This window comes from Lissotriton vulgaris, chromosome 7 (genome assembly GCF_964263255.1).
Source record: "Lissotriton vulgaris chromosome 7, aLisVul1.2, whole genome shotgun sequence".
NCBI classification, from domain to species: domain Eukaryota; kingdom Metazoa; phylum Chordata; class Amphibia; order Caudata; family Salamandridae; genus Lissotriton; species Lissotriton vulgaris.
Window position 1 is genome coordinate 1,372,106,889 of NC_141695.1, and position 25,011 is coordinate 1,372,131,899.

At 43.0% G+C, this 25,011-nt stretch overlaps 1 protein-coding gene across 2 annotated transcripts in view; it reads right to left on the bottom strand.

The window, feature by feature from the left end:
* Positions 1-25,011, bottom strand: part of LOC147703735 (programmed cell death 1 ligand 1-like) — a 286,137-nt gene that overhangs the window by 11,817 nt on the left and 249,309 nt on the right. The gene's annotated exons all lie outside the window — the stretch shown is intronic.

Below are 25,011 nucleotides of genomic sequence, written 5' to 3' on the forward strand. Positions count from 1 at the left end.
GAGACCCTTCTCTCTTCTTGCCCTCCCTCCCAGCTGTAGAATAAATGTAACCCTCCATCAAGTCTCCGGCCAACGCTGATTTCCCTGGCCCTCTAAATCCCATTTATTCTGTTAATTTGAGGGTCTTTCCATGCCCAGTACCAGTTCAAGCATCATGATGCTCGTGGGAGACCATTCTCACTTACAAGTGTTTTCATTCAATCATTCAAACGAGCCTTTGTCTTTCCTGCTCCCTAATGACACATTTGAGTGTCTTCTTCCATCCTTCTAGTGAGGTCCTGTCAACAGATCCTCTTCTGTCCTGGACAGTTCGGAACCATTATTATTTAGTGCACTTGGAGTATCAAATCTGCTGGGTGAGCGTTGATAGTTATTGTGCAGCATATTCCATTCCTCCTGGAAAATACCACAGAAATCTAACTCAATACAAGGACCGCAATGGCTTTCCAAAGGCATCAGCCAACTGCATAGCCTGTTCTAAGACAAAACCTACCTGAAGTTAAGTCACATAAGCCTCCCTAGTCTCAGAGGGTGCAGCTTCATTGCGGTGGCATGACAGAACGCCAGCAAAGTTTGTGAATGCTAGAATGGAATAGATTTCAAAATCCATGTCCTGCAGTTGTAGTTTTTATTTCTCAATGGCAGCTGGAAGAGCAAAGCAGAACCTATAAAAATAGGTGTTGTGAATACTGATCTGTGTTCACTGCAGACGGGTGTCCCCACAGATACAAGCATTAAAGACAATACCAGGGGAAGATCGTGAACCCCACATTCTATTTGGGGTGCCTCTGCCCTGACTTTGTGAGGGCTCTACAGGCATATGTAAATGAAGGAGGTTGGATTTCTTGACAACTTTCCATTAGTGGTGTCTCCAGGGCAAATGGATTTGCATTCACAACTTCTGCTGTGTTTTTTATTGACCAAAAGTATGCAAGTGTGGGCAGGTCCGTTCTGAAATATATCACCCACGTAGCCAGTCCCTTTTCCCTTCTCTGATGAGGATTCCAACAGATATTGCAATAGTTTATCCAGTGCTTAATTTGTGGAAAAAATAAATGCCCACGTCAGGAGGCGACCGCAGTTTGTGCTGCGTATTGCCACGGTACTTACACAACTACTAACCGCCGGACTTAAGTGTGACAATTCAGACTGTTCGTCGAGGCAGACAAGGCTTCAAGAATAACTTGGGTGGCAGGTATTATTTGTTATTAATGTATATTGAATTAACAAACAACTGTTTTTCTGCTCATTTTTAAATTTGTAATATAATATAATAATAATCTCTATTTGTAAAGTGCAAACATATCACCCCCCCCCCCGCCCCCCCTTTTTAAGGGTTTTTAAGGCGCTGAGGGCCCTCAGGGAGATTCAGTTACCTATTGCTCAGAGTCTTAGGATACTGAGCTGAGCTGCCGCCGGTGCTTGGGATCGAACCGTGTACGGGACGCTCTTCAGTTTACAGCGCCACACTGACGATTACCCGATGAGACCTGAGGGCGAATTCGGCTCTACCCAAGCCAAAAAACGGGCCGGATAGAAATACGAGGAAAACAAGCCCACGCCACAGTCAAGAAACCCAAAGACTTCTCAATTGGCCTCCATGTGGTCCCACACAAAGTAGTAAGGTACACGAGTCCTGTTTTGAAAACCCACCTTCCCTGGCAAAGACCTTCACCCAAAGAAGTGCCACACAGAAGGTCGGAACGCGTTGGCCCCCTTTGAGAGAGGTTCCCAGCTGATCCGAATTGAAATTAGGTCCAAAATTGGACTAAACCAGTTCCTAATTTAGGGTCTTTGTTTCGTGCTCTGAGAAAACCTCTTCTGACCTCTCTTTTGTCGAGACAAGCAGTAAAAAGCTTGAGGACAATATAATATAGCAACCTGCCCTGGTTTACAAGTTAATAGGACTTTTTCTTTGAACGTAAAGCTTCTTTTTATATAATTTGTATGTGTTTGTCACACTGTTTTTTAATGTATATAACACTATTATTGTACATAATTGTTGGACACACTGTTGCTTTGAAACAAAGAGTGGTTACAATGTTTAACTGTTTATATTGATAAGAATTGGGTCTAACTTGCCTGATGGGTATAGTTGCTTTGCAAACTAAATAAGCAAAATGAGAAAAATATAGATGTATACTCCCCAACGTTAATTAAAAAATAGCTTGGGATAAGACACGTTTGTTTAATTTATGGTGTCAGAGGTAATTTGTTTTTTTACATATAAGGGATCGAACCGTGAGCCCCGCACTCCAGAGTCATCCGTTCTGCTCGCTGTGCCAAACCTCTCCATAAATTACACAAACAGCGCCACCATGTGGCAGCTGTCATAAGTGAAGGTGATGGCAATTAAGTGCCAATGCCAAGCATCGAAAACCACTGGCTCAATTAAGCACTGGTTTTATCAGAAACGGTTTGGTTTAAAGTGTCTAATGAACTTGGCTGTATCCTGGAAATTGTGAAGTTTAAAATCTGAAAAGCAATGAGGCCTCTCAATTTTTGTGGATCTGCTTCCATATACACAGCCCAAAACCCATGACCAAAAAAGTCCAGAGATATTGTCAGAATTTCATAGTTAGCAACCATTGTCACTTGTTTAGCCTTATGTATGCCACCGTTAGTCGATCTTTGTGTCTGCAGGATATTAATGCATATAGCATGATATTGCCTCCCATATTGAGCACTCCTTGCATGCCTTTAATCACTTCCCTCACCATGCTCTGGACCACCAGCGTCAGAGGAGTTTCCTAAAGTGGGACTTTCGTACCCGAACAAATCAGATTAGGTCAAGAAGGTGGTGATCCAACGCCACTTAATAACTGCCGGGAAACTCCAGTTTAGAAAAGATCAGCACCAGTAACCTGTGAGTGTTGAATTACAGTTCTCTTTTCCCTCTCTTTTGGGTATGCATATGTTGGTGCTGATCAATCTAAACTGTCACCTCCGCTCGAGGACAATAGGGAGAAAAAATACAGAGTGGACAATTCACCTTCCCAATAAAATGCTGACAAGATTGTGCAGTTTTGCTATTACCTTTGTTTTTTTCTGTTCTCAAAAGAATGGACATATTTGCCAATTTGAATCAGGACTAGTTGCCATTTAGGACACCCAATTCCTGGGGATAATTTATCTTAGTCATTGACGATAGCTCAAAGCTGGTTCTCCTGATGAAGATATTGAAAATCAATTCGCTCGTAACCCTAGCCGGTTGGCAGCTAAGGAGCGTGTCTGGGCCAGCCTTGGTGACACAACCAAAGCCATTCACTCATGATGCACAACCCTAGATAGGAGTGTGCTTAGATCTCAGTTAATGTAAAAGTTGATGCAAATGATGTACGTATATGTGGTCTGAAAGGGATAGTTAAGAGAGAAATGATTGAGAAACCTCTAAGAATCACAGGAGACAGCCGCAAAGTTGTTTTATAGAATATGTCAAGGCTCACAGTTGAAATTGACAGCATTCTAACGCCTAACAACTAAACTCTCAATTCCATCGAGTTCATTTCTGGCTTTAAAGTATTATACTAATTGCCTGTGTGCAGGACTTAGCTATCAATAGTGCAGCAGCTACAGTATCACCAAGGCCCATGGGTGTGAAGGGCCACTTCACATAAACTTGTAGCTGATTTGTTTATTGCAAACTTGGGAATGTGGGCTCCCTGATTGCATCATAGCCCAGTGCACCAGTCTACGCCCCTGCTGTGTGTTGTCAACACACTCTATCAAGGGTGCATAAGTAACAAATGTAACATTTTATTTCAACCCATTTCATGAAATCCCCCTACTCCTGTGGTAATGTCTGAAACACCGTAGCAGCGCAGCCCTGATATTTATGGTAAGGCCTGAGGCCTGGTCAGACCAAAGCCAAACGGCATCATGCAGAGAGCCTGGTTATGTTCTGGTGGATGGTTGTTTGAGTAAGAGCAACATAAGTGTCAGGTAAGCCTCCATATCCAGAAAAGAAGGAGATTTGAGAGTAAAGAGAGAGGAGAAGAGGCGGGGGCAATGGAGGGTGAAGAGTCATCTAAAAGTAAAAGGAAAGGATGAAGGATAGAAATCTTTGGAGAGGAGCTGTGAGAACGAAAAGACGAAAAACTGCAAAAGGGTAGAAAAAAGGAGAGCGAAGAGCAGAGATTTGCCAAAAACAGATACAAGGACTGGACAAGGAGGAAAGAAGGAAGAAGGGTTGAGAGGAGAAAACAGGGAGAAATGGACTGAGAGGAGGTAAAGAAGGGAGAAGAGCAGAGGCAAGGCGGAGGCCAAAGGAAAGAAAAATGAAGGGAGGGAGAAGGATGGAGGTGTGACATTTGGCTGGACCTCGTGAGGAGGCCGCTATACTATAGAAATGATGGTCACACAGCCAGTGTTACAGTGGTCGCCAAATGGACCATGAGCATACACTCTGCATTTATTTATCCCTTTGGGCCGTGCCCGGTCCTCTTGTTGTGCAGTAGTAGCATTGTGTCGTAGAGGCACTCTACTTGCCTCCCAACTTTTACTAACAAGAAACAATAACTGGTTAATCATTTGATTGAAACATGACTGTTGTGTTGTTTACATTTAACACATTTGTTACGTTTTGCTGATCTCTCTTGTATGTTCATATGCACGCTCTGTATGTTCTGGTGCACGATCTATGGATTCGCGTTTCATAGAATATGGAACGCGAAGCTAGGGGAGTTTGCGAGAGCCTTGACGAACATCGTGCTGTCCGGTTGGGCAGCAAGTACTTGCTTCTTTTAATTCTACAATAAATGCAGGTGCAGGAGTGGGCCAGAGACCTTACCTCTGGCTGTACCACTCTCTCCCTGGCTCCTGGCTGATCCACCATCCATGCAGCGGAGTGCATCTGCCCGGGTTCGGTGCAGTCACTCCAATGGCTCAGGTCTGGCTGTTGAAGTGTCCATGAGGGGACCAGGAACGTCTGCCTCTGTTGCATAGGTCTCATCAGCTGCATGTTGGCCGTCTTCTTGCCCGTTCACCATGGATCTGACTCATTTGAACAAGGATATGTTTCTTGCTACTGTGGTGTGGCCACGTAAGCCATTACCGTTCTCCCTTGGGTGTTGATGATTTTCCACACTTACTTTTCGAAAGGGGGTGCGTAACTTCCATCCTGGATGTTGATCCTTCAGGATCACCTTGTCTTCAACGGTGATGTCTGAAATGACAGCCTTTCGATCTTTACTGGCTTTGTCGTTTGTGGCTTGCAGTTTTGCTTGAGTGATTTGGATATCTATTTCCTCTGGGCTCCATCTAAGCCTTGCTGGGGTAATGTCTCCAGGACATCTTCTCATTAACAGGTCACTTGAGGCACCCCATGTGGTACTGTGTGGTTTTTGTTGGTAGGCTCTCAAGAATCAGTGTAGCCAACACTCTACATCTCCGCGCTTTACTCTTATACTGAGTGCTCTATTGAGGGTGTGCATGAACCACTCTACCTCGCTGTTAGACTGAGGCCACTCTAGGGTTATCTTCCAATGCCTTACATGCAAACTTTGTAGGTCAGTTTTGAACTCTTGTCCCTGAAAGTGGGGGCCCATTGTCTGTTTTTATTTCTTCAGGGATCCCTAGCATTGCAAATACCTTTTTTATCACCGACTTGACATTCCCAAATGCTGTGGATCATACTAGGTCTACCATGGGGTATTTGGTGTGACTGTCTTTCCTGCGATAAGCCTGTCATCGGGGAAACTGCCAAGTCCATGCTAACACATGACCAGGGTGTTGTGCAGCCTTCTTCAGTGATCACTGGTGCAGTTGGCGGGTCCCCACCTGTGATGGCACAGGAGTGACAGTTGCAGATTCAATAGGAGCCACACCCAGTCTCCTAGGCTAGCCTTCAGCTTTGCAATCCCTTGGTGTCCCTGGTGTGCCAATTCCACAACTCTGGCCCATAAGCTCTGTGGCATCACTATTTGGTGCCCTTATACCAGGATTCCTGTACACTTGTGCTGAGTTCATCATGCACTCTCCACAGTTGCTTCATTGTTGTTTGGTCGTTGGTGGTGAGGGCTCTTGCATCATCTAGGAAATGTTGCCACTGTCATTTGCGCAATGCCTCTTTGGCTTTAGATATCCTGGCATCACTGTTGGTGGCCTCTTGGATCTCTTCCAGAGATTGAGGTTTTGAACAAGACTTGTGGATTATCATCCTCACAAACTCTTCGGCATCTTAGTCTGCTTCTGATGGGGTTGTTGTTGCCAGCGGGTGCCGCTGGGTGCCTGTGTAGGTAATCAGTTGGTTTGTTGACACCTGCTCTGTATATGACTTTGAAGTAGTTTGATTGGAGTTGCACAGCTCAACGCTCAATGCATGGCAGTCTGTTCCTGGCAGTGCCGGCAAAGAGAGGAACTAAAGGCTTGTGGCCCGTTACCACTCTGAACTCTTGCTGTAAAGGTAGAAGTAGAAGTGCCGACTTCCATCGGATTGCCAGTGCTTCTTGCTCTGTTTAGGCGTAGTGTGTTTGTGTTAGTGAGGGCCCTTCTTGCATATGCGATGGAAGTACAACTTTTGTTGTAGTAGGACAGCGTCGAGACTGGGGGGCTTGTGTCCAAATGTATCTATGTTCTGCAGCGGGGGTCAAAATTACCATTGTTGCATCGTCTACGCACGCCTCCTTCAACTTCTTAAAGGCTTGTTCTGTTTTGTTGTCCCATTATCAGGAGCAGTTGTGCTTAGTCAGAGTGCAGAGGGGTTCTGATAGGGTGGCCAGGTTTGGAATGAAACAGCCACAGTATTTTGCCATACCCAGAAAGCTTCACACTTCCGATGCATTCAGCGGTACAGCTGCTGTTCTGATGGCGTCTACTTTTCTTGGGTCAACTAGCATTCCATCACTGGAGAACTGATAGCCATAGAACTCTACTGAGTTGGTGTAAAAGGAGCATTTTTGTCAGTGGACGGTTAGTCCACAGTTTACCAATCTCAGCATCGTAGCTCTCAACCTCACCAAGTTGTCTTCCAGGGTATCTGAATAGATCAGAATGTCATCACTCACAATCAGTATGCCAATTAGTCCTGACAGGGTCTCTCAAATGACGTCCTGAAAGACTTCTGTGGTAGACGAGATCTCTTAATTGACGCATCTGTACCTGAAAAGGCCAATGTTCACTGAGAAGGTGGTGATGTACTTGTTTGCCACGTTCTGTTCAAGCTGGTTGTAGCCGGCATTCAGGTCAAGTTTGGAGAACTAGCGAGCTCCTTTGAGATCCTCCACTATTTCATCAATGTTGGAGGTGGTCTGATTGCTTCCGGTTACTTGGGCTTGGGAGCTATAACCAGGGGTGATACCCATGGGGTGGGCCTGTTAATTACTAAATCACCTCTAGCTAGTTCAGCTGGTCTGGCTCCTTTTCCACTAGTGGGCGCAGATGGAACTTCACTCTTAACATCTGTTATTTCAGTGCCAAGATGCCCGTTGCTGGGGCGAACGTGCGCTGTACAAATACACCTGTTATGTTCTGTGCTGGAGTGCAGTGGGTTGGATGGTTTTGTCGATATGAAGTTTATCTTCAGGGCTTTGAGGCACCCCGGCCCTCGGAACAGTTGTGGGAATTCCTTGAGGATGCATGCTGCATGCAAGCCGTGTACTTGCCGGGCAAAGAATACCAGCCCATGGTCTTCCACCCTGCGGCATCCGAGGAGGTTGCCAGTGTTGCCTCTTGATATGTGGAAACTGGCCTACCCCATATGACCTTCACTTTCTATTTTCACATCAACTACTCCTCTCAGGGACAGTGGTTCCATTCTTCCATATGTGTAGATTCTGGCCTTGTTAGGTGTCAGTTTTGGCCATGGTGACGGCTTGCAGAATTGGATAGTGTCCATGACATTCACAGATGCACCCAGGTCTATGAGAGAGGTGATCTCTGCTCCTCCGATGTGTACTTTTCACATTGGTGATGCTCTTCTTCGGAGATTCTCCCTGCCTGCAAAGGACAGGGCGACTCACGGACTAGGGATGTTGCGTTGAGTGCCCACCTCTGTGGCTTCCCTACTACCACTTTCTACTGACAATCAAACCTTCCCCTAAAATGCATTCCGCTCAAGGAACTGACATTCAAAAATTGGTCGAGAAATTAGCCACCAAATCCATCAAATTAAAATTGCAGCTGTCAAATTTGAAAGCTATGCTGTGGGCACTGCGGGCAGTGAAGGATTGTAAGAGGTCCGGATGTTATGTTTGGTCGGTTCTGCTCAGGTTGTATTAGTTGCTTTTCCAATATATTTTGAGCTTATTTGGTGAAAATGTGCATCAGTAGGCACCATCCACAACGTTGGCCAGCAGCCGCAGTAACAAGGACAGCAGGAGGTTTGGGGAGAAGATAGCGGACGGCTAGTCAGTCCGGTTGGGAGCTCCGTGTTTGCTGTGTTTGCCGTATCGAGATGCGCACAATTTGAGGAAATAACCACATCAGGAACGCCAGGAAAATGCTGGTTATGCACCAATATTAAACCAAACCTACCCGGATTGTATTAAAAATACTAAAAACCCCACTGGAACAGCTGATCTCTGAGACCTCTCCTATCGGCAGAGATACAACGGCACAACTCAGCGGAGCCACAAAAGACACGGAACACGGATATCGCACAAATCGCGGAAACGCTAGGAATTATAGGGAAAACAGAAAATGCCACAACTGGTGGAGAAATTTCACACAAGGTCGAAGTACTCACCGGAGAGGCCCATCGCTGCGTCCAAGCCCAGGGAATAGGAGGGGGCAGCCGGTTCAACTCTGAACGGCGTGCTCCGTGCGTATGCTGGGTTGTGGGAGGCGGCGTCAATCGCACAGAGGAACTGCCGGAGGGCAGTCAGGAGGATCCCATTTTTCTTCCCGGGCAGAGAGAACAGCGCGAGAGCAAGCGGAGTAGACAGCGAGACGGCCAGAGGCAAGCCCCACAGCGGCAGGCATAGAGAAACGCAGCCCACGGAATCCCCCACACACCACGCAGAAGTACCGGTGCTTCCAGGAGACTGCCCTGAGGTCACGAATGATCCACAGCACAGGAGCAGGGTAAGCACTGGAAGCGGTGGGAGAGGAGCAGAGGGAGGCAAGGGTGGTGGAGGGTTGGAGGGGTTTGAAGGGACAAACAGACATGGGGGCGACGATTGTGTTAGGGTACCCGGGCGGCAACAATTTGCAGAAGGAATTTCCCCCATTAATCATAGAGAAGGGGGAGGGGGTCTTCAAATACCACTAATTTCACAAATTCCACAGGCCCCCGGGAAAACAGAGGAAGGGAGAGGGCAGAACATAGATCAAGGTAGGCGTACATCCTACTGCCTGAGGAACAGACAATTCTTTAAACTCAACCAACAAGCAATCCCCAAACAAAGTGTCCCTCCGCGTAGCACTAAAAGAAAGGCTATGAAGCAGGCGAAGACAGAGACACCAACACCCAAGCCAAAGAAAAAGCAGGCAGGGGAGAAGGAAGTGGTTGGTGGGGGAGCAGCACCAAAAGTCAGGGTCACCACTTCCCTTATGTCATTTTTCAAAATGCAACAACAGGCGATAAAACAGCAAGAGCAGCAAACCAAGTCACAACTACCACCAGCAACTAGAGATTCAATAGTTTGCCCTGACAACACGAGCATTAACCCCAACCTGAATAAAGACAAAGACGGCATGGCAGGTATGGAGAATTCCACAGTCCCGAAATCCTCAAGCACCCCAACAATAGCTGGGATCTCTACATACAATGAAAGTTCAAACAACGCAGAATTACAGCCACTTAAACATAGCCAGAGCTCAACTGAACAATGTTTAGAAAAAATGTTGGAAGAAATGAGGTCTAAGCTTGCAATCTCAGAGGATAATCAAAACAAGATACAAGAAGCTTGTGAAATGCTAGACACTAAGCTAAATGCACTAGGGGAGAGAGTAACAGCGGCAGAAGCTGCAGTAGGTACACTAAGCAAAAAAGTGGACTCAAACCAAAAAGAGATCAGAACCCTGAGGGCAAATGACAAAAGCATTAGTGAAAAACTAGAATCGTTGGAAAACCAAGACAGAAGGAACAATCTTAGAATTTTGAATGTACCAGAGGGCCGAGAAGGAACAGACATAAAAAAGTTTACTGTCTCACTCCTCGAAGAGTACTTCCCTTGGATTAAGTCAGCTGAACTAGAGGAAGACATTCAGAGGGTACACCATGACCCTTTTGGGAGAAATAAAGAAAGACCCCGAGGAAAATACTAATACATTTCAGAACCTACACCCTTAAAGAGAAGATTCTGAGTAAAGCCTTGAAGAAAGGATCGTACAACAAGGATGACTGGTCATTTAGAATTCGCTCAGACATTGCTAAAGCAACCCAAGACAGACAATGGGAGTTGGGGCAACAAATACCGGAGCTAAGATCCCTCGAAGCCACAGTACAGATGAAATTCCCAGCCGCCCTCAGGATCATGTGGATGAATAAAATGCATATTGTCAGGGATCCTAAAGAGGTCGAGCATTTCCTGGAACAAATGAAAGACCAAATGGTGATCAACAATAAAGGACGCTTAATAGTAAAAAGGCAAACATGGAGCTCAAAGAGGGCTTCTAATAAGGCCCAAAGAAGAAAAGAGGGAGGCTTCTTCAGGGAGGGAAGTTTTAACTTACACAAAAATAAAAATAAAACAAAAAACAAGCACTGGGGTTTGGAGCAAATTAGGGAAAAAACCCAAAAAAGTATGTCCTCAATATGATACAAGAAGGGGAGAGCTTGGGGCCGGCAGATTGGACCAAGAGGGTCTGACAAAAACTCGAAGGAGATGAAGAAAGACCCGAAGATTGTGAACATAATCTAATGAAATGTTAATGGTCTACGAACCAAAAGTAGGAGAAGGAGGATACTTGAGTACCTAAAGACAATAGACAGTGAAATTATAGTATTGCAGGAAACTCATCTCCTAAAAAAGGAATGGGAGGATATTATAAAGAAACTGAGCTGGGTGGACTCATATGTCTGTACAAACCAAGACTGTGCATCAAGGAAATTGCTATCCTGTTTAAAAAATCTCTCAAAGTTAGAATAGAGTATGCGGAAACAGATACAAAAGGTAGATGGGCAATTGTCAGAGTAAGAATACAAATCAATCTATACACGATTGCCGGGCTATTATGGCCCAAACACGGACGATCCAGCTCCCTTACAAAATCTATACACACAATTGCTATCGGCTCCCTCCCCGATAATAGTAGGGGGTGATTTCAATTTAATCTTAGACCTCAAGGTTGATCGTTTACCCCGGAGAAAACAAATAAACCTGCCAAAAATGAGGGGATGGTTGGGGTTATGCATAAAGGATTTGAGCCTGGCGGACATCTGGAAAGAGAAAGGGGACAAGAAATAAAACTTTACATTTCAGAACAAAAAACTTGGGCTCCAATCCAGAATTGCTTACTTCTTAGTGGATCGTTGTTTAGTAGAAAGAACGCAGAAATTGGAACATATTTCAGCACACCTATCCGACCACTCAGCTGTTCAACTAAAAATACAACTCAATGGTAATAACTCTCCCTCAAGATGGACAATCGACCGCACCATCCTCTCAGACGCACAGATTATTGAGCAGCTTAAACAAGAGACAGAGTTATATTTTGAGAATAACAAATCTGGCGTCTCAACACAAATCACCTGGGATGCATATAAGACAGGAATTAGGGGTAATATACTAAGCCTAGCAGTGCATAAATATAGGAGTCCAAAACAGGAAATATAACAACTAGAAACTATTATTAAATCTCTGGACTTACAAATAGCAGCAGAAATAGTACCCTCCAAAAAAGAGAAATTGGAGGAGGACAGACTAAAACAAAAGGAATCACTCACAGAAATCTTAGAGGACAGAATGAGAGAAAAATGGGAAGGCAGCAAATTGTCACATTATGAATACGGGGAAGGATGTGGCAAGATGCTGGCATGGAAAACAAAAATGGATCAATCCAGAAACAAAATAGCCAGCATCGAGCCCCACAACTCTACAATTGCAAGCTCAGAGGATACCGTGATTAGACAGGAATTCACATCCTTTTTCTCAGAGCTCTACACTGAGAACAGTAATCCAACAAGTGAAGAAATAAAGCTATTCCTTGATGGACATGACCTTCCCATATTATCATCTGCAGGAAAAGAAGAATTAAATGCTGAAATCACAAATAAAGAAGCGGAAGAAGTTATAAAGGGTCTCAAGAGAGGAAAAGCTGCAGGCCCAGACTCTCTACCGAACAAGTTTCCCATAAAGCTAAGAGATTCCATGGTCCCACCTCTAACAGCTCTACTAAATACAATCTTCGTAGAAAAAGGTGTCCCCCCCCGGATTCCTGGAATGACGCAACTATATCCATCCTCCTAAAACTAGGTAAAAACCCTTGAAAATGCGAATCTTATCGACCAATCTCGATACTAAACTGCAATTACAAAATATTCACGCAAATTATGGCAAAAAAGTAAGCTGGAACACTGATCAATACTGACCAGAAAGGTTTTGTGGCAGGAAGACATCTACAAGGCCTAACCCATGAACTTATCGGGGCAATAGACATAGCTACTAATGAAAAACTCCCCCTATCCATAATCGCCTTCGATGCAGCCAAAGCATTCGACAGAGTAAACTGGGCATTCTTAAACCATCCACAACCTTAAAAAGGTTACACAGGTCATTGCTATCTACATATGGCACAAAGTCTTTGTGGATTGTCTACTTGCTCATGAACACAATGTTGGGAGCCGCCAGTGAGGAACAGGTACAGGATATTGCAAGGTCCTTTAACACCCACCCACGCACCAACACATGCACAGCCACATGCATGGAAGCAGCTCAAGCTTCTTCCCAAAAAGCACCAGTAGTGAAAGTAAGGGTGACAGACGAGGTTGAGGTGGAGAGATTCTAGGTAGAGAAGGGACAAGGGGATGGTGAAGAAGAGAGGGGGAGAGCTATGCTCAAAAGAATGACGGGGAGATGGAGAAGGGGGCAAAGAGAGGGAAGACAGTGAGGAGGCAGAGGGCAGTGAGGCAGCAATTGAGAGGAGAGCGAGGCAGAGAGTGAAGGGTAAGGTGGAGAGAGAAGGATAAGGTGGAGACAGAAAGAAGAGGTGGAGGCACAGTGAGTGGATGACAAGGGAGAAAGAGAGGAGGGTGAAGTGAGAGAAAGATCATGGTGAAGCAGAGAGAGTGTGAGGTGAGAGCATACAGAGGATGAGGTGGGAAGAGACCAGGGTGAAGTGGAAAGAGAGGAGGGTGAAGTGGAAAGAGAGGAGGTTGAAGTACGGAGAGAGGAGGTTAAAGTAGGGAGAGAGGAGTTTGAAGTGGAGAGAGAGGGGGGCGTGGCTTGGGTGCCGCGCAAGATGGACGGCTAGGTGAAGAGCTCCTCCGTGCCGTATCACCTCCTTCTGGCTTACCGGCGGTGAAGTGGGCTATTTCTGTCGCAACTCACCGGACTTCTCAACCGGAACATGGTGTGAGAAGTTTGTGCCTTTTGGTGCCTTTTTCGGACCTTCCCTGAGGTTTTGAAGTCAGAGACCGGGAATGAGATGCCGAGATCCACCATTTTGTGCAATGCCTCAGCGTCAGCGGCTCCTCTGACGAACTTCTGCCCTTCCGCTTTCTGAAAAGACTTTCCTCATTTCGGTGCCTGCATTACACCGACAGTTCTTGAAGGTGAGCGTTGGGGGTTATTTCATGGCTCTCACCGCCCTCGTTGTGTTTAGGCGCGTCTTTCACCTTGAGGTGTTGCAGCCGCCATTTTAGGATTACCGTGGCTGATTTGAAAGTCGCGGTTCCTCTTTTTTGGCGAATTATCTCCACCCTGTCACGAGCCTCCTTTACTAATGTGACTGTGACCTCCTGCTTCACACAGATATATTGCTGCGACATGTCCTGAGGTCAGTGTTATATGACTATCCATGCGTTATTGGTTGCTGTGACATGCGCACGTTCTTTTCTCTGAGGGATTCATGCCTTTTGCTCGATACTTTCTTGGATTTTATGGTTGAACTTTGACCTACATTGTCTACATATACAGCTGGCTAGGCATTCCGCCTGATCCTATGCAGTTTACCATCTTATGTTTCTTATCATTTGGTACCAGTCACTCACACCAAATGGAGGTACCCGCGCCTTTGATGCTGTTATAGTAAACGCTATCTTCAGTTGACTTGCTGTATGCTAACCCACTTGAGGCTCTGTGTGACTCATTCTGGATGAACATTTCAATGCTTTCGATGTATTAGCGCCTTTGTTATTGATATTCGGTGGCATAAAGTCCCTATTGTTCACTGTACGGAGTTTATATACATTCCTTTGCCATGTGTGTTCTTATTGACTCAATTTCATCTATGGTGCGGTTGCGCAAACCCAAGTTTGTGTTTAATCCCTCTGAGAGGATTCCTGTGAGTTCTTCCAACTTGGGTGCCTCTTCACAATCTGTCAAAATGTCGACTTCCGCCACTCAGCGCTCTTCTTCAGGTAATCCACCATCAAATAAGTCTTCACCTTCCGCATCGTCAATCAAAAGGTTGAAGCAGAACTCTCCTACAACTGACTCTTCTCCTCCACCTTCTATGGACTTGATTTTGGAAGAGATCCGTGCGTTGCGTCCATTCATTGAGGACACGAGTAGAGATATGCAACTTTTGAAGGACAAGTGGGAAGTAATGGACACTCGAATTTCTTCCATAGAACATCAACTTCCTGAGGTCCACTCCAACACGCAACGTATTGAGTCCCTGGAGAAGACTGTCCTCTCTTTGCAAAGACACACAGAGGATTTGGAAAATCGTAACAGGAGGAACAACCTACGCCTTTATGGTTTACCGGAAACTCTTGAGGGGGATGATCCAGTCACCTTTTTTACCTCCTTCCTTCCGAAGTTATTGGACATGCCACCGTCCACATCCATCAGCATTCAAACTTGGGGCACGTTCGTCCACCTCTACTAAGCCTCGTGGTGTTATCATCCTATTTTTGAAATTCACTGATCTATTATCCATCCTCTCTGCTGCTAGAGCCAAAAGACAGTTAGCCTGGCAAGGTCAACGTATCTACATATCTCAAGATGTTTCTAATGCCACTGCATCTAGACGCAAGGAATTCCTGGCTCTACGACCATCTCTGCATTCTCTAGGGGCCCGATTTGGCTTATTCCACCCATGTACCTTCAGAGTCACCCATCAGAATAAGTCTTGGTCCTTTCAAGAACCTGGCAAGCTCCGTAATTTCCTTCTTCTGCATAACAACGATGGAATGGAATCCTCACCTTCTACTAGTGGCTGATAGATACTCTTATGTTCCTTGTGCATTTGCTGTTATTTGCTGTTGTTTTGCTCTTTCACTTCATTGACCAGTTTTTCGATTGCCTCCAGTATATTGGATCCCTGCTTGACTTAGGTCTTTCTCTTATTGCTTAGATTATATGTAATACGTTCCTGATCTCATTGTTTTTCTCTTTCCTTCCCCATACAGATGTGTCTCAGTTTCCCCTTCACCATGTATTATCCTTTGTACTCCTGTGAGGTTTCGGCGCGGCTGTGTTCCTGATCCTAGTTTCCCCGTCTTGTTCTGCATCACCACTTCCCCACTTCCCTTCGTGTACCCTTCCCTTCAGGTATGTTTCCTACAGTCATCAGTATGGATTTGTACTGTCTTCTATGCGTTCTCTCTCTTCTTTCCTTTCTACCTTTCTCAGTGCCTATTCCTTTTTCTCCACTATTTCCCCTTCCTCTTTTCCTATTCTTTTTCATTTCTCCCCCTTTTCTCCTATTTTTCCTTACTCTTCCTTCTACTATTCTACTGGTTACCTTATTTTTTACTATGCTACTGATTGCTTTATTACTTGTACAGTATGTTCTTGCACCTTTCAATTTTGAACAGTTTATTATGTTGTGATTTTCAAAGTTATTTCATGGAATGTGAAAGGATTTAACCATCCTATTAAACGGCAGAAAGTACTCTCCCACCTCTCCTCTTATAATCCCGATATTGTTCTCATTCAAGAAACCCATCTTTCAGATGTTGAATCCTTGAAACTTAAAAGACTGTGGGTTGGCAATGTTTTGTTTTCTCCGGCCTCCCATAAAAAGAATGGTGTTGCTATTTTAATTCACAAACGTCACAAATGTAAAGTACTTCTTGAAGACAAAGATGATGAGGGGCGTTGGATTCTAGTTAAGTTGCTTATTGCTAATATACCACTTACTTTGTTCAATGTTTATGGTCCTACAGGTTTTGATTCCTCTTTTTGGCCCGTAATTACTGCACAATGTATCCAACATAAAGATGATTCCTTCCTTTTGGGCGGGGATTGTAATCAAATCATTGACCCCTTTTTAGACCGCAAGTCCTCTGTTCGCTTCACCCCCCACAAACCCCATAAACAGTTTCTCGATACTATCACACAGGTTCACCTTGTAGACTCATGGAGGCTCACACCCCCAGACACTATAGACTTTTCTTTTTTCTCCCCACCACATGCCTCTTTTTCCCGTTTAGAATATATTTTTCTTTCTTCTTCCTTATCTCAAAATCTTATATCCTCGTCTATTGAACCTATTGCCATTTCTGACCATTCCCCTATTATCACTGATTTTGATCTTTCTCCTCCACCTCCTAAATCTTCTCGTTGGCGTTTTAACTCTTCCCTACTTACAGACCCTCTTTTTTCCTCCTCTTTTCGCTCTTTCACATCTGAATTCTTCCAGCTTAACTCTGATCCTGATATCTCTGCCCATGTTCTTTGGGACTCTTTCAAGGCCACAGCCCGCGGATTTATTATTGATTTTGTATCCAAAAAAAAGAAAAAGTTTCTCCAAAAACGTAAGGTTGCTCTTGCCCATATCAAATCGCTTGAACACCAATTTTATACCTCCTCTCCAACTCAAATTCCTTCTGAACTTCTTCAAGCTAAAATTGCATTTAACAAACTTACTACAGATTCGGCTTCCTCCTCTCTCCTTCGAGGTAGTGCACGGTATTACAGGGGGCGCAACAAATCGGGCAAATTGCTTGCTAATTATCTGAAATCACGTAAAGAAAGAACTCTAATAGACTCTATCTATTCCCCTTCCAACGTCCTCTTGCACACAGATAAGGACATTTTACAACAGTTTCAGTCCTTCTATGAATCTTTATATTCTCCTGAGAATTCCCCTACCCCAGATCTCCTACAATCATATTTTGAGGGCTTGCCTAAACCAGACGCTTCTACACTTAATTTCTCGGACATTGAGGCGGATTTTACCCTCTCTGAATTATCCGCAGCGCTATCTTCTCTAACCAAGGGCAAGACCCCGGGGCCTGATGGCTTTCCCGTTGAGTTTTATTTACACTTTTCTGATCTCCTCTTACCTAAACTTCTTTTTCTTTTTCAATCTTTTTGCTCCACAGGTTTGGCTCAAGGCTCCTTTCAGGATGCTACCATATGCCTCATACCTAAAGAAGGGCGTGACCCAAAATTCTGTAAGATTTATCGACCAATATCCCTAGTCAATGTGGACTATAAAATGTATGCAAAATTATTGGCCCTTCGTCTTGATCTTTTTATGCCTCATCTTATTGGGAAGGAACAATGTGGTTTTGTTAAGGGCCGCCTTACCTCAGACAACTCTAGACTCCTCCTCAATGTTCTCAACAAGGCTTCCTCTCTTTCTATCCCCCTCGCTGCTATCTCGGTTGATGCCGAAAAAGCCTTCGATCGAGTTGATTGGTCCTTTCTAATGGCTTCACTGAAATGGCATGTCTTTGGTCCGAAATTTATTTCCTACGTTTCTTTGATATATTCTATGCCCAAAGCATCGGTCCTTGTTAATGGTCAACTTACCTCCCCCTTTACCCTTAAACGAGGTGTACGTCAGGTCTGTCCTCTTTCCCCTCTTCTTTTTATTTTAGCACTTGAACCCTTCATTTCTTCAATTCATAACAACCCTTCCATTTCTGGCTTCCCATATGGTGAACATCAACTTAAGTTATCGGCTTATGCGGATGATATCCTTTTATTCATTTCAGATCCACATACTTCTGTCCCAGCCCTAATGCAAGAATTTGAGAAATTTTCCCAGGCTTCAGGGTATAAAATTAACTCGGATAAGACGGAGATTCTTCCTATAACTAAATTCTGCCTTCCGCATTTCTTTGCGTCCACCGGTTTTGCCTGGAACAGTACGAAAATAAAATATCTTGGCGTCCTCTTCTCTAATTCTATCCTCTCTTCTATCCGACTTAACATGACTGCAGTCATTGCTAGAATTGACTCGCTTCTCTCTTCCTGGAACCCTTTATACCTTTCCTGGTGGGGTCGTCTTGACTCGATTAAAATGATGATTGCTCCGATTTTGATATATTTACTCTCCATGCTCCCTGTACATATTCCAGCTCTCTACTTCCGTCGCATTGACTCTCTTTTATCCAAATTCCTTTGGAAGCAGAAGAAAGCTCGTATATCTCTCTCAGCTCTTCGTAAATCTAAGTCAAATGGGGGGATTAATTTTCCAAACTTCCGTCTTTATCACAAGTCCTTCTCTCTTCGCCAGGCCTCTCGTTGGTTATCGCAAGATGTGACCCCTTTTGCCCCTTTATGGTTATCGGTTGAACGTGAGTTGTTGCTTCCCTATTCCTTTCAGGATGTGATACGCTTTACTGCCAAGGCTCCTTGTCTTAACCCTCCATTATTCAAACATACCTCCTCTCTTTTGTGACCCTTGCTTTCCACAACCTCTGTCTCCTGTGAATCCTTTTTAGCGTCACCCCTTTGGTATAATTCATCCATTCTCATACGGAATAGACCTATTGCCTGGGCTTCGTGGAGATCAAAAGGTATTATATGGGTTCATCCCCTCGTTCCTTCCCCCAATTTCAGGCCCAGTTTCATTGTCCTGCGTCGTTTGCAAAGAAATACTGCATTCTTATGGACACCGTTCTTGATCGTTACTACTCTCTATCCTCGGATGAAGTATTCACCTCCCTTTCCTCTTTACTCACCATTCTCTCTACTAATCCTAAGGCTTCTCTTATTTATCGATACTTCTCAGCTCCTGATCCTGATCGTCCCAAATCAAAATTGGAACTTTCTTGGGAAAAAGACTTCAATTGCTCGTGGCCGACCTCTCTTTGGGACAAACTTTGGGCTAAATCCTTGAGGACCTCTCGCACTGCATCTCTCACTCAATCCTTATTCTTCTTCTATCACAGACTCTATCTCTCTCCTCTTTCTCTCTCTCGTTTTCTCTCTTCTTCTACAACCAACTGTTGGACCTGTGATGCCCCCAATGCTGATCTCTATCATCTTTTCTTTCTCTGTCCTTCTGTCCGTCGTTTTTGGATTCAAGTGTGGTCCCGCATCTCTCGTATCTTTAATCTCTCTATTTCCTTTTCTACCTCTTTGGTTTTTCTAGGTAGCCTTTCAGAGGCTTTAGACCTCCCCCCACATTCATGTGGTCTTTTTGACCTTTTTTTAGCACTTGCACTCCAACATATCGCCTCCAATTGGAAATCCTTGAACAACCTCTCCATAATCTCCTGGTGGAATTTACTATGTCATTCTCATAGATTGGATGTTGCCTTTGCATCATCCTGCAAACCCCCTCGAAATGTTGAACTTTACTGGTTACCTCTCACCTTATACTTAGATCATTCCGCCAAAAAGAAATATACCTCATTGACCCCTGACAATTTTAAACCCCCTTGAGCGTTTGTACTTCTGCTTGTAAGTTTATGCTTCAGTTTTCACTATTGCAAGTTTTTCCTTTTCCTTTGTTTATTCATATCTTAATGATATTTTTAACTCGTGCATTTATTAGTTACTCGTGCATTTACTGTTCTATTTGCCATTACTTAATTTGCTTCTTTATATTGTAGCCTTAACTGTATTATTCATTGTTCTAATTTTCCCTTCCCCTCCTCTCCTTTCCCTCCCTTAAAGACTCTTAAAATGCTTTGTTCCCTCATTGTGCCATCAGCTGACTTAATTTTATTCTCCTATGCTTGCCCTTTCACATTTTATTCTGCTGTTGTCACTTTATTGTATTGCTAATTCTTTATTTCAATAAAGCTTTCAAACATAAAAAAAAGAGAGGAGAGTGAGGTGGAGATAAAGGAAAGTGAAGTAGAGAGCAGAACAGATAAAGCACAGAAGTACAGAATTAAAATTAATAGATATGTTTCAGTCAGTAAATGGAGTATACAGTTCATCCCCCTACAAAGACCATCTAGCAAGCCCAGGCCCAGCTTGCAGTCAGGTGGATTGCTTTTCCATGTACATGGGCAGAGGGATGGGTAATGAAAGATAGAAGAAGAGTGAAGGTGCAAGGAAGGGTGAGATGTAGATGATGAGTGGAGGGAAAGAACTGAGAGAAGAATGAGAATAGAGTAAAATGAGTAGGAGTACGATCAGGGATGTCGAAGCAATGAAATTATTTTGAGGGAGAAGGTGACAGATGACCTAAAATCACATACTCTCCCCAAGCTTGGATGGTGTCAGAGTATGGAATAGATGTGTAGGTAAACATGCAGTATAAACATACTCCATGCATGAAAAGTCATGTCTAATTGGGACTTGCAAAAAAAAGGTAATTGAGGGTAATGGTAATCTCTTTCTTAGTAAAACTAGTAGATTCATTTAATTTGCTGTTTGTTTCCATAAAATCAAGGAGGGAAGGCAATCCCCATATCCATCAGGACCGCCCAGCTCTGCTCCAATTTAGGAAAGAGTTGAAGATGCACCTCTTTAAAGAACACTACTTCACAAAGCATTAACCATACACAACTCAGTTTCCACTTCCATCACTCATTGACTTTAAGCTTGCCTTTGACCATGTACATTGCTCAGTTTGTGCCATAGAACTACCACATAGATACATACAGACTGGAAACTTTCAGTTTAATGGTATTCATGGTGGGATATCTGACTATTGTTTTACTAGTGGAGATAGATGCACCACACAGGCTCTTGCAGCCCCTCAGGTGCAGGGAGAACTAAACCCTTTGTTTGAGACATAGTTGTTGCAAATAAGGCTCTACATGACATTTTAGATGCTCTCATCAATTTCTGCAGATAGATCCAATTACTTTGCGTTACTGAACTAAAAATGTAGATCAGGGCTCGCATTACAAATAGGGCTCACTTTCCATGTTTGCGTCAATGCGCACCTTAAAGCAGATGCGCTGGGTGCAAACATGGAAAGTGCGCCCAATCAGGAAGAATGCACTGCTCTCGGGCAGCCATGATCTAGCGCTATTTCATGTCTTTGGAGGGCTTCATTTAGAAGGCGCCACCTTTTTGTCGTGCACTTTCAGTGGGTAGGGTGTTTAAATATCGATTACTAAAATATAGTTGACCAAAATATAGTTGTAAAAATATTGTTTACAAAAATATTGACACCCTATACCTAAAGAGGTAAGTACATAAATATCTACTCAAAAATATCGTTGTAATAAATATAGATGTTAAAAATATCGACTTTTTAAATTAATTAAAATTACATTAAATAATTTAAAATTATAAGTACTATTAACAAAAGACTTTACATTACTTTTATATTTTAACTATTTATAACAAATTAACTACAATTGTTCATTATTAACTTAATAATTGTGTACATATACATATATTTAACACATTAAATTATATAACAACAATAATACATAAATTTAATTAAAATATAAAAAATATTATTAGTTAAAACATTTGATATCTAAGGGGTAAAAATTACTATTCCCACTCCAAAGGGTGCAACAGTAGGGAAAGCGTTGGATAGCGTAGGGGTAAAAATGACTATTCCCACTCCAAAGGGTGCAACAGTAGGGAAAGCGTTGGATAGCGTAGGGGTTAAAATTACTATTCTTACTCCAGAGGGTGCAACAGTAGGGAAAGCGTTGGATAGCGTAGGGGTAAAAATGACTATTCCCACTCCAAAGGGTGCAACAGTAGGGAAAGCGTTGGATAGCGTAGGGGTTAAAATTACTATTCCCACTCCAAAGGGTGCAACAGTAGGGAAAGCGTTGGATAGCGTAGGGGTAAAAATGACTATTCCCACTCCAAAGGGTGCAACAGTAGGGAAAGCGTTGGATAGCGTAGGGGTAAAAATTACTATTCCAACTCCAAAGGGTGCAACAGTAGGGAAAGCGCTGGATAGCGTAGGGGTAAAAATTACTATTCCCACTCCAGAGGGTGCAACAGTAGGGAAAACGTTGGATAGCGTAGGGGTAAAAATTACTATTCCCACTCCAAAGGGTGCAACAGTAGGGAAAGCATTGGATAGCGTAGGGGTAAAAATTACTATTCCCACTCCAGCGGGTACAACAGTGGTGAAAACATTGGATAGCATAGGGGTAAAATTTATTATTCCCACTCCAGAGGGTGCTACAGTAGGGAAAGCGTTGGATAGCGTAGGGCTAAAAATGACTATTCCCACTCCAAAGGGTGCAACAGTAGGGAAAGCGTTGGATAGTGTAGGGGTAAAAATTACTATTCCAACTCCAAAGGGTGCAACAGTAGGGAAAGCGCTGGATAGCGTAGGGGTAAAAATTACTATTCCCACTCCAAAGGGTGCAACAGTAGGGAAAGCGTTGGATAGCGTAGGGGTAAAAATTACTATTCCCACTCCAGAGGGTGCAACAGTAGGGAAAGCGTTGGATAGCGTAGTGGTAAAAATTACTATTCCCACTTCAGTGAGTACAACAGTAGGGAAAGCGCAGGAACTCAAAATAAATAATAAGCAATCTGTCAAATTTAGTATTAAATTTAATGTAGATTATAAACTTATTTAATATATACATTAAATTATATATTATTATTGACAAACACCTACACACCTAAAATTAATTACTCAATTACATTTAATATTTACTATTAATTATTGATTAGTATTGTATTTTCAAAATATTTACATAATTATTTGACAGCTTTCACACCATATACATTTATAAACACCACAACACAAACAAAAATTTATTTACTCATTTAAAAATAAAAATTATTTAATTATAATTAATTAATCAATAATTATTTAATTATTCAATTAAAATGTAATTACTTCACTACATTTTCAATTTAAAATTACAGCACACACCTAAAATTAATTAAACAATTAACATAATTAATTACCATAATTAATTATCAATTAACTAATTGAAATTAATTAACTAATAATTATTAATTTATTTATATTAAATTAACACATTAATTAATCAATTATTTCATTATATTTAAATTACTTCCCACCCTATTCCTCTATAAACCCACAACCCGCTACGGAACTTTTAACACTAAATTCAACATAAAATACATTATTAACTAATAAAATGCTAAAAAATATACTATTTTGACAAACAATACTCATTAAAAACACTAAATTACTTACAATTATTTAAAAAACGATATTTTTGTAAACTATGTTTTTGTAAACGATATTTATTACAACTATATTATTGTTAACGATATTACTTACCTGTCTGTCGATATTCTTGTCAAACTATATTTTTGACATCGATATTTCTTCTTGTAGATATTTCTGTGGCGATATTTAGGTAACTCGATATTTTCCCGTTGATATTCCCGCTCTACACCCTTTCAGTGTGCCTTCTAAAGGCAGACAGCTGCTCTGTATTTTCACATGAATGAGCTGCCCTGTGGGCAGCACGAGTTCGCGGCTGCCCTCGGGCAGCGCATACACCATAATGGGGTGCATTATCACTGTTTGTGCCCGGCGCACCTTTTGAAAGGTGCCCCGGGCGCAAACATTGATGATGTGTAATACTGCCCCTGATGTCAACTTTCAGCATGGAAGCTGATCAGCTCTACAATTTGCATTGCTTTCTGTTGGATTATGCCACTTTCATCATGTGAGCGCCACACGCTAAACTAATAAATCTGAGCAGGAATATTGTAAATTAAATATAATTTGCACACTTCTGTCCATACACAGATATCTGGTCCCTAATGTAATTTTAAACAAGATCTGTTTGAAGAAGTTCGCAGGTCTAGGATTTTGTGCTCAGGGATTTTTCCTAGAAAGGACAAAGGCCTTCCCCCATCAAAGTAGCATGCTGCATCTTGGACACCTCCTCACCGCAAACCCCATGATTAGTGAGTGTGGTGGGCTCCACTCTGAGCTCTTTGAAAGGTGTGTGTTTTTGAAAGATTTTTTGATATGCACCTTCCAATTAGTCAGGTGGCTGGGGACCCTATTATAAAGATAACAATCAGTCCAGGGTAGTTATTAAATTATAGCTCACTGTACTCACCAATCATGGGGATTGCAGTGAAGAGGAGACCAATGGTGAATCAGTGGGTGAGTAAATTCATCCGTTTTAGGAAAAATCCCAGAGCACAACACCCTACACCAGAGAATATATCTCGTTGTAAAATCACGTTAGAGACTCGGTACCTGTTAGAGACTAGTTGTGGTAAAGGTGTATCTTCGTCCTCCTGTCCTCCCTCTCCCCCTTTATTGTGTAAGCACACTTCTTCTCTGTTTGGGCACTCACATTCTAAGGAAACAGATGCAGCAGAGGTTAGAAAACCCCTTATGAATGGGAGAATACCATGGTAAACCATACATGGACACTCAACCGTCCAGAAGCCATCAAACCCACTTTTCCCTTTTTCCACTTTCCTAAGCACCCACCACCAGCACATTCCAAACAGGCAGAAGCATAATCAATATACTGACTCACAAGACATTCTGGGACTTTGGCAAGTGAAGCAACAGCAGACCACTAGACCCATCTCTTAATTGCTGCACCCAGCTAGCTAAATCCCAACCCCTCTCTACCTTAGCATGAGCAGTTTATTCAACCACTGACTAATAGTGCGTTATCAGATTATCATGCCCCCACCACTGGTGCTAGGAACCTCCTCATGCACCAGAGCATTGGAGGTCAACCAACTGACAACTTGTCACTCTCAGCACAATACTCAAATCAGCCTCACCACTTCACTCTCAGTTTATAACTTCTCTGGCCTAACATTTCCTACATCACAGAATCCCCCAACTGCATGCTTACAATGGCCAGAGAGGCTAAGG